Source organism: Staurois parvus, unplaced genomic scaffold, assembly GCF_062004578.1.
Source record: "Staurois parvus isolate SC_StPar_1 unplaced genomic scaffold, SC_StPar_1.0 ptg000498l, whole genome shotgun sequence".
In the NCBI taxonomy this organism is placed as follows: Eukaryota; Metazoa; Chordata; class Amphibia; order Anura; family Ranidae; genus Staurois; species Staurois parvus.
In genome coordinates this window covers 3,098,123-3,113,593 of record NW_028318294.1, presented here as the reverse complement: position 1 = coordinate 3,113,593, position 15,471 = coordinate 3,098,123, and positions in this window count along the sequence as shown.

Below are 15,471 nucleotides of genomic sequence, written 5' to 3'. Positions count from 1 at the left end.
AGGAATGCAGCCAGAGAGAAGGAGAAATGATTGCTTTTACAGCCTTTATGGGTGTAAAAGCAATCAGTGTAAAAAAAGAAAAAAAAAATCTTCATCACCCCCCACAAGTAGTACAGTGTCACCATGGTGACACTGTACTGCTAGGGTGACAGTATGTTTAAAAAAACCCCATAACTAATAATATAAAAAAGTAAAATAAAAATGTAACAAAATTTAAAAAATTATAATTTTTGGTTATAAACTAATTTGGGTTGTTTTTTTTTTTAAGTTAGATGAATACATTCTGGCCAAGATTATTTATTTGCAAAATAAAAACACATTTTTTTCAAAATTTTTGGACTTTTTTATTTATATAGCAAAAAAAATAAATACCACCAAAATAAAGTTGTATCTGTCTCAAAAAAATGGTAAAAAATTCATATGGGTACATTGTTGCATGACCGCAGAATTGTCATTCAAAGTGTGATAGCACTGAAAGCTGTAAATTGGCCTGGACTGGAAGAGGGTGAAAGTGTCCGGACTTGAAGTGGTTAATGTATTCATTAAATGCATATATTTATATGTAAATAAAATATAAAGATTTTATAATTAGGCAGTATCCTTTATAGCTATTTTTTTATGAATGGGGTTCCCTTTTAAGCTTTCGCTGTCCACCTTCGAGCAATAACACAAAGAAGATGGATGACAACTATTTCAGTAATTCAGATAGACAACATCATTGATCATGTGAGCAAAAATCCTGCTTATTTCATCTCAGTACCATGTAGTACTTAAACAGGAGAAATTCTATCAGAATACGGAAAGTGGAAATTGTGCCTAAGCCACTTAACCCCGGCTGAAGATTGTGGGGAAAAGCTGGTCTGCAATTTTTTTTTTTTACAAGCCCTGAGTAGGTGCAGAGGGGTCCCGTGGGAGATAGACAATGTTCACAGCCACTAGGAAGAATTGTTATCTCACAAGGACATGTGTGGGTTATGGCAACACTTTGATGGGAATGTCTTATCCCTGTTTCCAAGGCTCCCTCAGCTTAGGCCAAGCACTGGGTTTGATTATTTTCACTGAAAATAAAAGGATATTTTCAATAATAAATCTTCCTTTCCTGTGTTTCCCAGTATTGATAGAATGCAATTTGATATCAAAGCTTGGTTCATGAATAAAATAAAAAAAAAAAGTTTGGCTCATGCTACGCTGCATAAAACTAGTTAACCCTTAAAGATGAACTCCAGGCAAATAACTAAATATATTGTTGCAATGCACATATAAGAACTGTTTCAATGGCAAAGTGATTTGTATTTCTGTCCATCCAGTCCTGAGATATATACAGGCGTACCTCGGTTCACAAATTTAATGCGTCCTGCGGGACTTTTCGTATTGCGAAAAATTCGTAAACGGTTTCCCATAGGAATGCATTGAAAACCAATTAATCCATTCTGGAGGTCAGAAAAAAGTAAAAAAAAAGTCTTTTATCTTTTCAAAACTCTTTATAAAGTGCACTTTAAAGGCATAAATACTGTACAGGGACATGATTGAAAATTAATTTGTAAATGCATTGAAAACCAATTAATCCGTTCCGGAGGTCAGAAAAAAGTAAAAAAAAAGGTCTTTTATCTGTTCAAAACTCTTTATAAAGTGCACTTTAAAGGCATAAATAATGTACAGAGACATGATTAAAAATGAATTTGTAAGTGCATTGAAAACCAATTAATCCGTTTTGGAGGTCAGAAAAATATAAAAAAAAGTTTTATCTGTTCAAAACTCTTTATAAAGTGCACTTTAAAGGCATAAACACTGTACAAGGACATGATTAAAAATTAATTAGTAAATGCACTGAAAACCAATTAATCCGTTCTGGAGGTCAGAAAAAAGTTTAAAAAAGTCTTTTAACTGTTCAAAACTCTTTATAAAGTGCACTTTAAAGGTATAAATACTATATAGGGACATGATTAAAAAAAAATTAGTAAATGCATTGAAAACCAATTAATCCGTTCCTATTGCGAACAAAAAATTAATAAACCGAGGCATTATTTTCAATGGATTTTCATTTGTAAACTGAAAATTAAATTAACTGATGCGTTCGTAAACCGAGGTACAGCTGTACAGCCCTGCCAGACAGCAGAGCCCAGTTGTTGACCAGACTTTCTTCTACCGACATTAGGCAGTATAGCCTGGTTACCTCCCTGCTCTCAGCCTGAGCCTGGACAGAAGCACACCTGGTTGGGTTCAAGGAATGCTCCTTTCATTTCCAGTCTGGGTGTAATAGAGTCCTACAAGAGGCTGCAACTCAGGTATTTGTACAAGTTGCATAAAAAAATACCTATTTGTAATGTTTAATAAACCTGTAACTGTATTATCTGTATTCTTTATATCTGCCTGAAGCTTAAAGGAAATCTGGCAAGAAACATATATAGGTAGTTATTGGTCAATGGGAACAGATAAGCAGATCAGAAGTTCCCATGTTAGGCCTGGTTCACGCCAATGCATTTTTTAGTGCTTTTTGCAGAAATGCACTTCAGTCCATTTAACGTGGCTTCTTATGGGACATGTTCAAATCTATGCCTTTTTCAGCTGCCGTATTTTTGGAAAGGGTCAGGGACTTTTTTAAACGCAAAAAGCAGTGCTTTTGTAACAATAGAGTTCAATGGATCGCTTCTGAAACGCGTGTAGTGAGGTTTTGCCGCGTTTTGCATTTTTATTCTGCCCAGCAACAAAAAAAATTTCCACTTTAACAAAAAAAAAGCTGAAAAAAACACAGTAAAACAAAAACATGCATGTAAAAACGCACTGCAAAATGGACCAAAAGCAAACTTCATTGGTGTGAACCAGGCCTGAGAGCTTTGTGATTTGAGCCTTTTGTGTTTTGAATGGTCAAGACCTGCAATAATCCACACAGTGCTGTAGTACATTTCCTAAAGCAAATTTGTGAAATGAACACTAACCCCAAATCCCCAGCAGACTGCAGCATGTGCCACAAAGATGGTGCATTTTGTACAACTTGACTTGTATATGAAAGTATCCATATGTATTGTTACTGATGTCAGCTATAGCAATGCCCAGTGATTATAGGGGTTATTTACTAAAATTGGAGAATGCAAAATCTGGTGCAGCTCTGCATAGAAACCAATCAGCTTCCAGGTTTTATTGCCAAAGCTTAACTGAATGAGCTGAAGTTAGAAGCTGATTGGCTACCATGCAGAGCTGCCCCAAATTTTGCACTCTCCAGTTTTAGTAAATCTACCCCTATGTGTTTCTTTGGCTACTACTGCAGGAGCCCCTTGTATCTTGCCCAGGCTTTTCCCTAGATTTACCGCATTTCCTTAGTCAGGTGTACACAACTTCTGCTCATTGCTCCAATGATCAGTCTAGGGGTTATAGTTTTTTTGTTGTTTTTTTGGAACTGGGATAGGGAAGGGACATAGTTGGATACTCCAAATCAAACTATGCACAATTCAGGACAGCTTTCTCAAAGCTGTGTAGCAGACTATACAAGAATGGAGCAAAGTCCCTCTGTAGATATGCAGACTTAGTGGACTATTGCTCTTCTGGACACCAGCCGGTGTTCCCTCTAGCTTACACCCAGCAGTTGACTATATAGATCTCAAGGGGGTTAAACGGCACAAGTCCCAGCATCCATGTAGAACAATCTGTACTCACAAGGCCCTTGCCGCAGGTCACCTTCCTCCGTGATACCAGACAGGACCTGTAGATATCCCCCTCAGTCAGCTCTCAGGGGTTTCCTGGGTTTCAGCATTCTGGACCTTTGGTCGCCCACCCGAGGCCTCCTGGCAGCAATAACGAAGGGAGGCAGCCGCCTCCCTTGGCTGGAACTCCTTTCTCACAGGAAAAGAGGAAGAACCCAGATTACATGTGCTCACTGAATATAAATACTAGTACCCAGCATACTAAGGGACACCACTCCCTGTCATTGGCTGGAACTGTATCCATATTCATGCTGCTGATCTCCATGGGTCACTCATGTTCACCAAGAACCTTACAAGGTCTCCTGGACACAGAGGAACCAATCACAACAGCAGCACTGTGAGCCACACAGGGTCTCTCACTAAACAATTGTAGCTTCTTGACAAGCAGAGAAGATGCCATGTTTTATCTATCAGTCTCCTGTTAAAGCGGAGTTCCACTCAAAAGCTGAACCTCCACTTATTTGCCTCCTCCCCCCCTCCACTGCCATATTTGGCAACTTTTGGGGGAGAGCAGATACCTGTTTTTGACAGGAACCCGCTCTCACTTCTGGCTCAGTTCGCCATGGTGAAGTGAGCTGGAAGTTCGGCCCCCTCCTTCCTTTCACAGGTCCCAGGAGACTGCCGGACCAATTAGGAGGTGCAGCGTGACTCGCGCATGCGCAGTGGGCACCAGGCTGTGAAGCCGCAAGCTGTTACAGCCTGGTGCCCACAGTTGAGCGCGCCATGGAGGAGGGAAGGGATGGCATGAGTGAGAACATCGCTGGACTCCAGGACAGGTAAGTGTGTGCTTATTGAAAGTTAGCAGCTACAGTTTTTGTAGCTGCTGACTTTTAATAAACACAAAAACGGCTATACTAAACTAGACTATATACATCCTAGTAACTTACCTAGGAGGGTGCAATATGTTCTTATCGTAACATGAATCTATGGATAGGCTTGTTCGCCTATTATTTTTAACTCAGCAGTCTTTAAAGGGGGCTAAATGCACTTAAACATATGGATAGATAGAGGAATCTTGCAAATTTTATAAGAAATATGATCATAAAAATATGAAACACACAAGTAAAAATCAAAAACCACAGTGACTTTTAGGAAAACTTAACAGTAATAACGCAGAATGCATACTCGTTCAAAAGAATGGTTCTTTTGGAAGCAACTCTTATGTATATAAGGTTCAGACCTTCGTGGCCTGAATGACAAGAGAACTTTCAGAGGACACAGAAGCGATTGTACATTGAAATTAGAGTGTCAGAGTGACGACCACCTTCTACACCTTTCTACAATTTCAATTAAGTGGTTTCCTGTTCACTAGATGTAATTACATGCAATTTCAGACATGTTCAAAAAATGTCACAGTCAGCCATCTTAAATGGCCTACCATGATAAAAAAAAAACACTACTCATTACATGTGTTTCCTCTCCAGAGTGGCTTTTATTTGTGGTTAGACCCCAAATGGGAGATGATACTGTCCTTCTGTGAACTTGTAGCTCTCTGCAGCTCTCAAATGACACCATGATTTCCTAACTGTACTGCAGTCCTTTCCTTTGCTCGCCATCCACTCCAAGAATTGCTAACCTATCATAACGGAAGCTTCTGAAGAGATGCTGCAAAAAGGTGCCGGATCAGCACTCCAGATGCAAAACAAATCTAAAAAGCATAAATACAATACACCCAAGGAAGAGATAAATGGATTAGAGGTGACACGATGTCCGACGGGGGCTTCCTAAGGACAAGTGAACTGTGTTGACAATGCTTGATTGCTTAAAGGCATACTATCTTTAAACGTCTCCTTTCGTAATCTGTGCCAAGTATAAGGGAATGCTATGGATTTTCTATCATATTACCCCACTGTGCAATTTACCAATAAATTCAAGAGTTGTGACTCTCCATTCTTACTTTGCTCTTCTCCATGTTAGCTACATTCTTCGATCTTGGATGTTTAAGTTATACCTGCAGTTACGTCACACAACCAGCAGTGCAATCACATATGCTTTGCTAACATGTCTCACATTAATGGTTAGTGCACTGGGAAAGTTATAGAACCCTAAGAAGAGAAGTAGAATACAGAATGAAGATTGATGGTAGAAAAAAAGACCAGGTAGTCCATTGAGTCTTCTCCATTATCAATTTTATATTATTTATTCTAATTTGTAAAAAACAAGCGGGGCCTAAAAGAGAAAATAATCTCAGATTGATACAATATCACATGGATATCATTGTGAAACAGCATAAACAGTGAAAAAAATCAAGTGAGCAGCAATGTAAATTATATATGAAAAATAAATGAGAAAAGTCTACAAAGGGGACACATGGAGGTACACCAGCTGTATATTCACCTGGATAGGGTGACTAAGACATTCATTTTCTTCCTCCTGGACCCTCCTGATGCTATATAGAACTTCATAGATGTCCTGAGCTATTCCTGCACTGGGAGACCAGAACAGAAAAGTCAGACAGGGAATAGGAGGAGAAGAGAATCTAGAAGAGGAGAATACAGCCAGAGGAGCCAAGCATTCTGGTGAGGGGGGGCGCTCTTCTGATCCAGGGTGCTTCCAAATCTTTTCTGCTGGGAGAAACCTAGAATGCTAGGTGGTGATATAGATGGTCCAGCATCCTCTACTGGCATATGTTGCTACCATCAGGAGACCCCAAGAGTGTGGATGGAGATGGAGGACCATATGGGAAGGGTCCAGATTGTTTAACACAAATGCGCTGTTGGCTGCATTAGAAACTGGGAATCTGGTGAGTGCGGTATTCTTTTAATTCACAAGCGGTGGTGGAAATGCAGACGGTAGAAGTCATGGATTGATTCACTGGACTCTTCATGGACTTTTCTCATTTAATTTATTATTTTATATATAAACAGTCCTTGAGCTTGGTTTTTGTTGTTTTTTTAAGAGGTTAACAACTAGGATGGAGTCTAAGGGTATATGAGATACCTAAGGAAACTATTAACTTGAGGACAACTTAGAGCAGCTGTGTACAAAAAATGTGGACAAAAATAGTCTCTCCTCTAAGAGCATCCAAAGCTCTTTGCTGTACCACCTCAGATTCCAGATGAATCCTCCTCTTCACCCAGCTGCCTGAGGGTATTCCCTGGGCAAGGGGCCCAGAAGCTGCCAATTTAATGCAGCAGTCCCAGATGAGAAGCTAGTTGGGTTTTCCACCTGACTGCCCTCTCCCCTTATCTGGCCAAGCTGTGTAATTGTACTTATACTGTCCTTGCCTATCAGCTTGGTGGGTTGGTGGCTGCCTTAAGGCCTTGTGCTGGGCTGGCTCCATCCCTGCTGCTCAGGACGTTCTCCCTAGGAGACGGTGGCACAGTGGAGGTCCTCTTCTTCAGCAACTGCCCATAGGTAGGCCCCCTCCCTGAGGCCAAACTCCAGCTCCTCATTCCATCTTCTACCCTACACACTGCCCTGCCACTCCCAGGCTATAAGATACTTAAGCGTTGCCTTGGTCACCTTGCCCAGCCTCCTGCCAGGGGATTGACCAAGGTTCCTCAAGTATGCAGATCTGAGCCTCCTTTCCTTCTCCATCCCTCCCCCAGAAAGCTCTTAGGTTTCTGAAGAGGTGGACGGGCTCCAGAAGCTCTGACCTTCAGAACCTCCCTAGCCTGTCCTGAGGTGAACTCCTGCCTCACTCACAGGCTGACTCATCCCAGGCTACTCAGCCTCTGCCTAAAAAAAGAAAAAAGAAAAAAAGAAAACACCTATCTGGCTAACTTACATTGCTGCTCACTTTATTTTTCACAGTTTATGCTGTTACACATTGTTAGTCATGTGATACTCTGAGATTATATTCACTTTTAGGTGCTGCACTTTGGTTTTCACAGATTGCTTTGGGTTTTGCATACTTACCTGCTGCTAGTTGCCTTACAGAACCCTAGCACTGAATTAATATATTTTGTTTATTTATTTTAATGTAGTACCGCTTTAACCTACAGCATGCTGACAGGGGACAGACTTTTCTACTCAAGCAGTGACTGTTTTCTAAAGAAAACTGCCTTTAAGACTTTGCATACATTTTCTTTTGATACCTCTGGAATGTGTTTAGCTGATTTAAACTGACAGTTCATTCAGGCTTTAAGCTCCAAATATCCAAAGAGAACTATCCTAAGGCGGATGAGCAATTCTTCCTCTTGTTCCAGGGTCTCTGCCTGTATAACAAACACTATGCAGAATAAAGACTGTACTGGATTTTTGGATCGATGCATTGCTAAATGTGTTACAAATGAGTTGACATTTGAGATTATCATAAATGATAAGAACAACGCAGACTGAAATTAGCATCGACATGAATCTGCTTGCAGTACAACGGTGGGGATTTCACTACGTAATTCTGCAAAACGTCTGGAAAATCAGCAGAGGAGCCAACGGGCTACAGAAATGTCAGCAATGAGATTATACAATACAGTTTAAACAAAGTGTAATATCAGATTCTTAACTGAACAGCCTGTGTTTGCTCAGACCATGGATCTGTACAATAGGTAAGATCACTGTAGACACAATATACTGTATGTAGGTTTGATAGTCGAAAGTGTAACTCTAGGCAAAGCATATCACACAATGGTAAATATAATGCTTGGGTTCTTTGGGTTCTGGACACCTAAGACACCAACGTCTTTACACATAATGCAGTTATATCCAACAAAGAGTACTACCTTTACTCAGAAAAATGCCTTAAAGTGGTATTAAACCGCAAACCAAAAATTTAATACATTTCAGCTTACAAATCCTTAGATGTGGAGGCTGCATTAGTTTCCATTTTTAGACTTTTTCCCTTCAGTTTTCACCTGGTGATCTGGACAGTAACACACCTCTCACCATTAGAATGACTCCACTCTGGATGAAGGAGCACAGGGGGTACATTTGAACAGCAGCATTGTCAGTCTGGGAGGAGGGAAGTGTTAGATGTACCATCAGATTTAGAAATACATACAGTTGTGCTCAAAGGCTTGCCTCCCCTTGGAGAATTGGTAATATACAATATGTATCATTTTTAAAGAAATCATGGGACTGAGCAGGCAAAACACATTTCTTTTATTTCTTATGGAATTCATATTCAGCTGTTGGTCATAACAGAATGGCACCATCACAAAACAACACATGGCAGAAAACAAATGAAATGGCCCCTGTTCAAAAATCTGCATACTCGTCTAGATATTGTGTATTTCCCCCTTTAGCATCAATGACAGTGTGCAGTACTTTGTAATAGTTGTCTATGAGGCCCCAAATTCATGAAGGTGATATAGCGGCCCATTTGTCTTGGCAAAATGCCTCCAGGTCATGCAAAGTCTTTGGTCGTCTTGAATGAACCGTATGTTTGAGATCTCTCCAGAGTGGCTCAATGGTATTAAGGTCAGGAGGCCACCCCAGATCCTTCACCTTTTTCTGCTGTAACCACTGGACAGTCAACATGGCCTTGTGCTTAGGGTAATTTCTCATTTCATTTCTGTCCAAGAGCATCCCATCAATTTTCACAAGATTCCCGTGCCTTTAAAACTCACACACCCCCAAAACATTAGTGAGGCACCACCATGCTTCACAGTTCAGATGTTATTCTTGTCACTTTAGAGCTTGTTGATCCATCTCCAAATATAGCATTTATGGTTGTGACCATAAAGCTCTATTTTGGTCTCTTCACTTCAGATTACAGTGTGCCAGGAGCTGTGAGGTGCATCAATGTTGTCGGGCATATTGTAACAAGGCTTTTTTGTGCCATTGTTGCAGTAAAGGCTCCTTTCTGGCAACTCGACCATGCAGCCAGGGGCGGACTGACCATTTGGAAACTCGGGCACTGCCCGAGGGCCCGGAGTCAGTGGGGGCCCCATGAGATGCCCCTGGAACCTTTTTCATAGGCTTTTTTGAGTTTGGGCAAGGACACAGGGGCCCCATGATCCCCTATTGCCTGGGGGCCCCATGAGTTGTCAGTCCGCCCCTGCATGCAGCACATTTTTGTTCAAGTATCATCATACTGTGCTCCTTGAAAAAACCACAACCAGAGCAGCCTGTATTTCTCCTGAGGTTACCTGTGGGTTTTTCTTTGTATCCTGAACAATTCCTCTGGCAGCTGTGGCTGCAATTTTTCTTGGTCTACCTGAGTAGTATCAAGAGATCCCCTAATTTTGATCAGCATTGACTGGCAAATTCAAGGTTTTGGATATCTTTTTATATCCTTTTCCATCTTTAAAAGTACAACTACCATATTATGCAGGTCTGTTGACAGTTCTTTTCTGCTCCCCATGGCTCAATATCTAGCCTGCTCAGTGCATCCATGTGAGAGCTAACAAACTCATCAACTATTTATATACAGGCACTATTCGCAATTTAAAAAGCCACATGAAATGTAGCCTTTAATTGCGATTTTACCCCTGTGTGTGTCACCTTTTGCGTTTGTACCAAGGCAAAACATTCCAGGGTATGTAAACTTTTGATCAGGACTGTTTAGGTTTTTCTGTTACCATTATGATTTAAAAAGGAGCCAAACAACTATGTGATAATAAATGGCTTCATATGATCATTATCCTTAAAATAAAAGACAGTTTTTGACATGATCAGTCATATATTCAATATCAATGGCAACATTTCACAATTTCTGCCAGGGTATGCAAACATTTGGATACAGCTGTATATACGAATTGAAGCCAAACTCCACTTCACATTTTATAATCAGTTACAGCAAACATTTTGTTTTCTTTTGGGAGAAAGGTTTTACATAAATAAATAAAAGCTGATCATTATAAGCACTCCTGTCAGTTTTAAATGGTTTGTCTCAACCCTCTAACTGCTACATTTGCTGGATAGCGTGTTCGGTTGAAAAACAACAGAATAACTGGCTGGTTCACCAGGTGAAAATAAAAGAAAGAAAATCTAAAGAAGAAAACAAATGCAGCCACCACATAAGCTGCAACATAACAAAATGTTTGCTTTTGGGTTTAATACCATTTTAATTAGAATGCTGCCCTCAGCTGCAGTTTACTGATAAGTAACCATTGTTTTTCAGCCCTCCTTTATTAACCTCCCTAGAGGTATTCCCGAGTGTAGCTCGGGGTAGAGTTTCAGTACCAAAAGCAGTAACCCCGAGCTACACTTACCATGCAGTGTTGCATAGGGAGTCCCTGCAGCGCTTACCTTGTCCTTCACTCCTGCGATGTGTCCCCTGCAGCGTTCCTGGCCATTTCCTCCAGCCGATGCCGGCATCCAGCTTTCGTGTTCTGGTCCCTGTGACGATGGGACTTACGGGCGCCGGAAACGGCGGCAAATTTGAAATTTTTTTAAAATTTAATTTTTTTAAAAATGATTATTACATTGTAAAACATTGCTGTTTCAAACCATTTCACATACATTTTGTCCCAAGTGCTTTGTCCTGTGCCCTCCCTGCATTTTTACTGTTCTTTCTGCCTGGAAACTGAGAAACGTCCATGGCGTCCAAAAAGCGTCCCTTTAGGTCAAAATCGGTTTTAGACCAGCTAAAGAACAGTAAATCAGAACCACTTGCAGAATTGAGTGATAATAATTTGTGGGGAAATTCGTCATCAGACACTGAAAACGATTCTGCGACTTTGCTCAGTGATGTGCGAACTTCGCGCTATATTTAAAATTTCAGTGTTTTTGGTTTGATTATATTATTGAATTAAATTTATTATTATTATATTCTTATTTTTTATGATTATTTATTAAATTATAATTTATGATTTTGTGTTTCAAGTTTTATCATACCCGGGATGTTTACTAGACTCTTGTTCGGTCAGATTCCAGTGAGTTATTCCTAAAAATTACAGGCCTACAATGAAAAAAAATACATATTTCCATGCAAAAAATGGTACCGCTTTCAGCACCAAAAATCTGAAATAATCATACCGCCAGGGAGGTTAAACTATTTTAACAAGTGATAGACATAAGACAAAATAAGAGCCTTTATTTGAAGATGTGCATAGACCTTATCTGTTATTACTGTAAATCAGTGGTCTCCCAACTGCGGCCTGGGGGCCAGATGCGGCCCTTTGCTTGCTTCTATCTGGCCCTTGGGGCAATAATTAATTCACTGATACCAACAATGGGGCATAATTCCCTCTACTGACACCAATGAAGGGGCACAATTTTTCCCACTGACACCAACAATGGACCACAGTTCCTCACAATGACATCAACAATGGGGCCCAATGACACCAATGATGGAGCACAATGCCACCTAATTACACCAATAATGAGCCAAAGGTTCTCGCAAATGACACCAACGATGGGGTACCATTCCTCCCACTGACACCAAAGAAGGAGCATGGTTTATTCCCATGGACGTTGGTACCTTTTCTACTCCCAATGGCCACAGTCTGGCCCCCTTAAAGTCTATAGGGCAGTACACTGGCCCTTTTGTTTATTATTTATTTATTTCAGGTACTTATATAGCATCATCAATTTACGCAGCACTGTACATATATGTTGTACATTCACATCAGTCCCTAACCCTCAAGGGGGTCCCTCAAGTCCCTAACTTACATTCATACATACACATATTAGGGCCAATTTAGACAGGAGCCAATGAACCTACCAGCATGTCTTTGTTTAGAAAGTTTGGAGACCCCTGCTGTAAATGATTAATAATCCTCTGCGAAATGACCTCATAGAATTACTAATTACTGTACAGAAAATATAACCTATCCCAAATAAAAAGTCTAAATTTTTTAGATGTGTTCTGTTCCCTAGGGGACAAAGTACATGCATTACTTTCTCCCATCTTCCCATGTGCTGTCTAAGGCTGTGATATTGGAGAGGGTGCCCCTCCTCTCTCCATAGCTGTTTGACAATGTACCTAGTAAGGAGATGTCAGCTTTGACAGATGTTTGCCTGTTTTGCTGGAACTTTTTAGCAGACAAGCACCAACCCCTCCACATTTCTTGTGAGATGCTCATCTTAGGCAAATGCTTGAGGATGGAGAAAAATGCTGCCTGCTAAAGCAGCCATCTCAGTGTTTGCACCCACAAGAATAAGAAGAGATGGATGACCACACATTGATGTATGGAAAGTCCAAACTCTTTATTTAAATGGTCCAATAATCCAAAACATCGTAGCAACACACGACAAGTGGGGTAGTTGACGGGTTTCAATGTGCCATCACAGGGGCGGACTGACAACTCATGGGGCCCCCGGGCAATAGGGAATGATGGGGCCCCTGTGTCCTTGCCCAAACTCAAAAAAGCCTATGAAAAAGGTACTAGGGGCATCTCATGGGGCCCCCTACTGACCCCGGGCCCTCGGGCAGTGCCTGAGTTTCCAAATGGTCAGTTCGCCCCTGGAGGTAGTTATGTCGGTAGAGACAGGCTATTACATCCTCATGTCAGAGTCGCCCCCCCCCCCTCCCTTCCCCAATGACTGGTGATCTGATGACTGGTAGGATAGTCATCATGAAGAGAGGTTCAGAAAGCACACTCCATAGAATTAATCAAACAGAAGCAGGGAAATCCTTGTGCTGAAGTTCCTCAGGTACAGCTTCCTCTCCAGAGAGGACAGTGAACAGTACAGTAATCTCATCACCACATCCCACTTGAAATCTCCTGACACTGCAAATAAAGAACTATGAGGGTTAAAGTGTACTAAACCCAGGACCCTGCATTCACTATAATGGTTCTCCTACAGTACATAGAACATGGAAATGCAATTATTTTAGTAAATATATACTGCTAAATACCTTTTCTCTTTAACAGTTAGAGCAGTCTTGTGACTTCTATCGGTGTCCAGCAGAGCACTGGTTAAAGCATGTAGGAGGAGTTTTCATTCTCCCTTCATTGTCCTATGAGGCTGCAAGTCCCCTGACCCTCTGTCTAAGCAGTGCTGTTTGGCCCTGTGCTGTTTATATGCACTTACCCAATAAAAAAAAAAAACCTCTCTAGCAATACACACCAAACTGAGCATGTGCAGCTTGCCCCCAAGGCTTTGTTCTATCAGCAGATGGATTGGGGACAGTAGAAGAAGGGGAGGTTCAGAGAAGACAGAATCAAACAGCCTTTCTACACAATGCAGATGATTAACCCCTTATGCTCCACAGTGAGTATAACAAGTATGCTTTACTGCATATACAGACTGATTTTACTGTTGTGGGTTTAGTAACACTTTAAAGATGAATTACAGAGAAGGAAAATCTTCCTTTGCAGTAGGGTTGCACCTGCAGTGCAAGGGTTAAATCCTAATTTAGGTCTAGGGGCTACAAAAATGGTTTTGCTTTCCAAGTCCTCCACTCCCACAGGCTCCCTCCAGGCTGTAAGACTGGCCCCATTGCTCTGGTGGTCGGAGGTCCTCTAACATCATCAAGTCCAATGCAGAGAGCTGAGGACTCTCTCACTGCCCCCATGACAGCGCTGGGTGAATGAATGGCCAATCACCAAGCACCAGCGCTGTTATGCTGGAGGAAAGAGAATGGGCCACATGCTCCCCTATATCTGGAAACACTGGTTATCTCTCTTTGACAAATCATTAGCAGATAAAAACATGTATTTAGCTGTTTGCCCAAGGTTCAAGAGTATGTGAACCCCCCCAAAAAATGTAATATTTTGCTGCTTACTAGTCCTTAGATGAGGAAACTGCATTTGTTTTCTTTTCTCATTCAATTTTACCTACTTTCTCACAGTTTACATACTTACCTGGGTGGCCATTGTAAATATGGAGGAAGCCATGGTTGACATGAAGACCATGCCTGTTAATCTCCATTACATGGTGGCTTTGATGGGACTAGTAGCTCACACAAGAAAGGAAAGGATGCTTGTGTTTTCAATTCAACCTACATGAAGTGGCTATATTTCTGGTAAACAGGTATTTTCTGAAAAATAAAAACAAATGCAGCTATCACATCCAAGGATTGGTAAGCTGCATTACATTTTTGTTCTTGGTTTGTACATCATCTATCCCTACAAGGTCAAAGAGAAACTATGGACTCCCTGTAAAAAGAAATGCTGTATATTGTTGGCAACTTGTTTTTTTTTTTAATCCTATAGGTTGCTGATCTTCGGCAGGCATCCAACATTTCTATGCGTGTCCAATAAATGCGTCCTTCTCCATGTTCTGGTTCCTCCTTCTGTTTTAAAAATGCTTATAGGTTGCGGATCTTTGGCCGTTGCAGGTATCCGACACTTCCGGGTGTGTCGAAGAACTGCTTCCCTCTCCATGCTCTGGTTCTTCCTTCTGGCTCCTACGTTACTACAGCACATACGAGCCAGCAAACAGAACCACAACTACCAGAAAGGTAGGTTTCTTTCTCTAGGAAAGCTTTAGTGTAATGAGAGGGTCACCTTAACCTAATATGAAAGCTAATGCCACAGTATAGTTTTAAATAATTAAATAAGGAGGCTAGACCAGCAATGGGCAAACTACGGCCCGCGGGCCGTATACGGCCCGGCGGACCTTTTAATCCGGCCCGCGGAGCGTGATACTGTCAGGATGGCTGTCAGGATGTGTGTAGGTGGGGCAGCGTGACGAACGTGAGGGGAGCTAGGCTCCTCTCACAGTCTGCCCTGAAGACCGGAACGGCGCGGGAACACGGCGAGAGGAACGCGCGGAGCAAAGGTAAGTAAATTGACACAGGGGGGACTTGGGGACTTAATATGGGGGATGAATTAATATGGGGAATGAATTACTATAGGGGGGATGAATTACTATAGGGGGGATGAATTACTATATGGGGGATGAATTACTATGGGGGATGAATTACTATATGGGGGATGAATTACTATGGGGGATGAATTACTATATGGGGGATGAATTACTATGGGGGATGAATTAC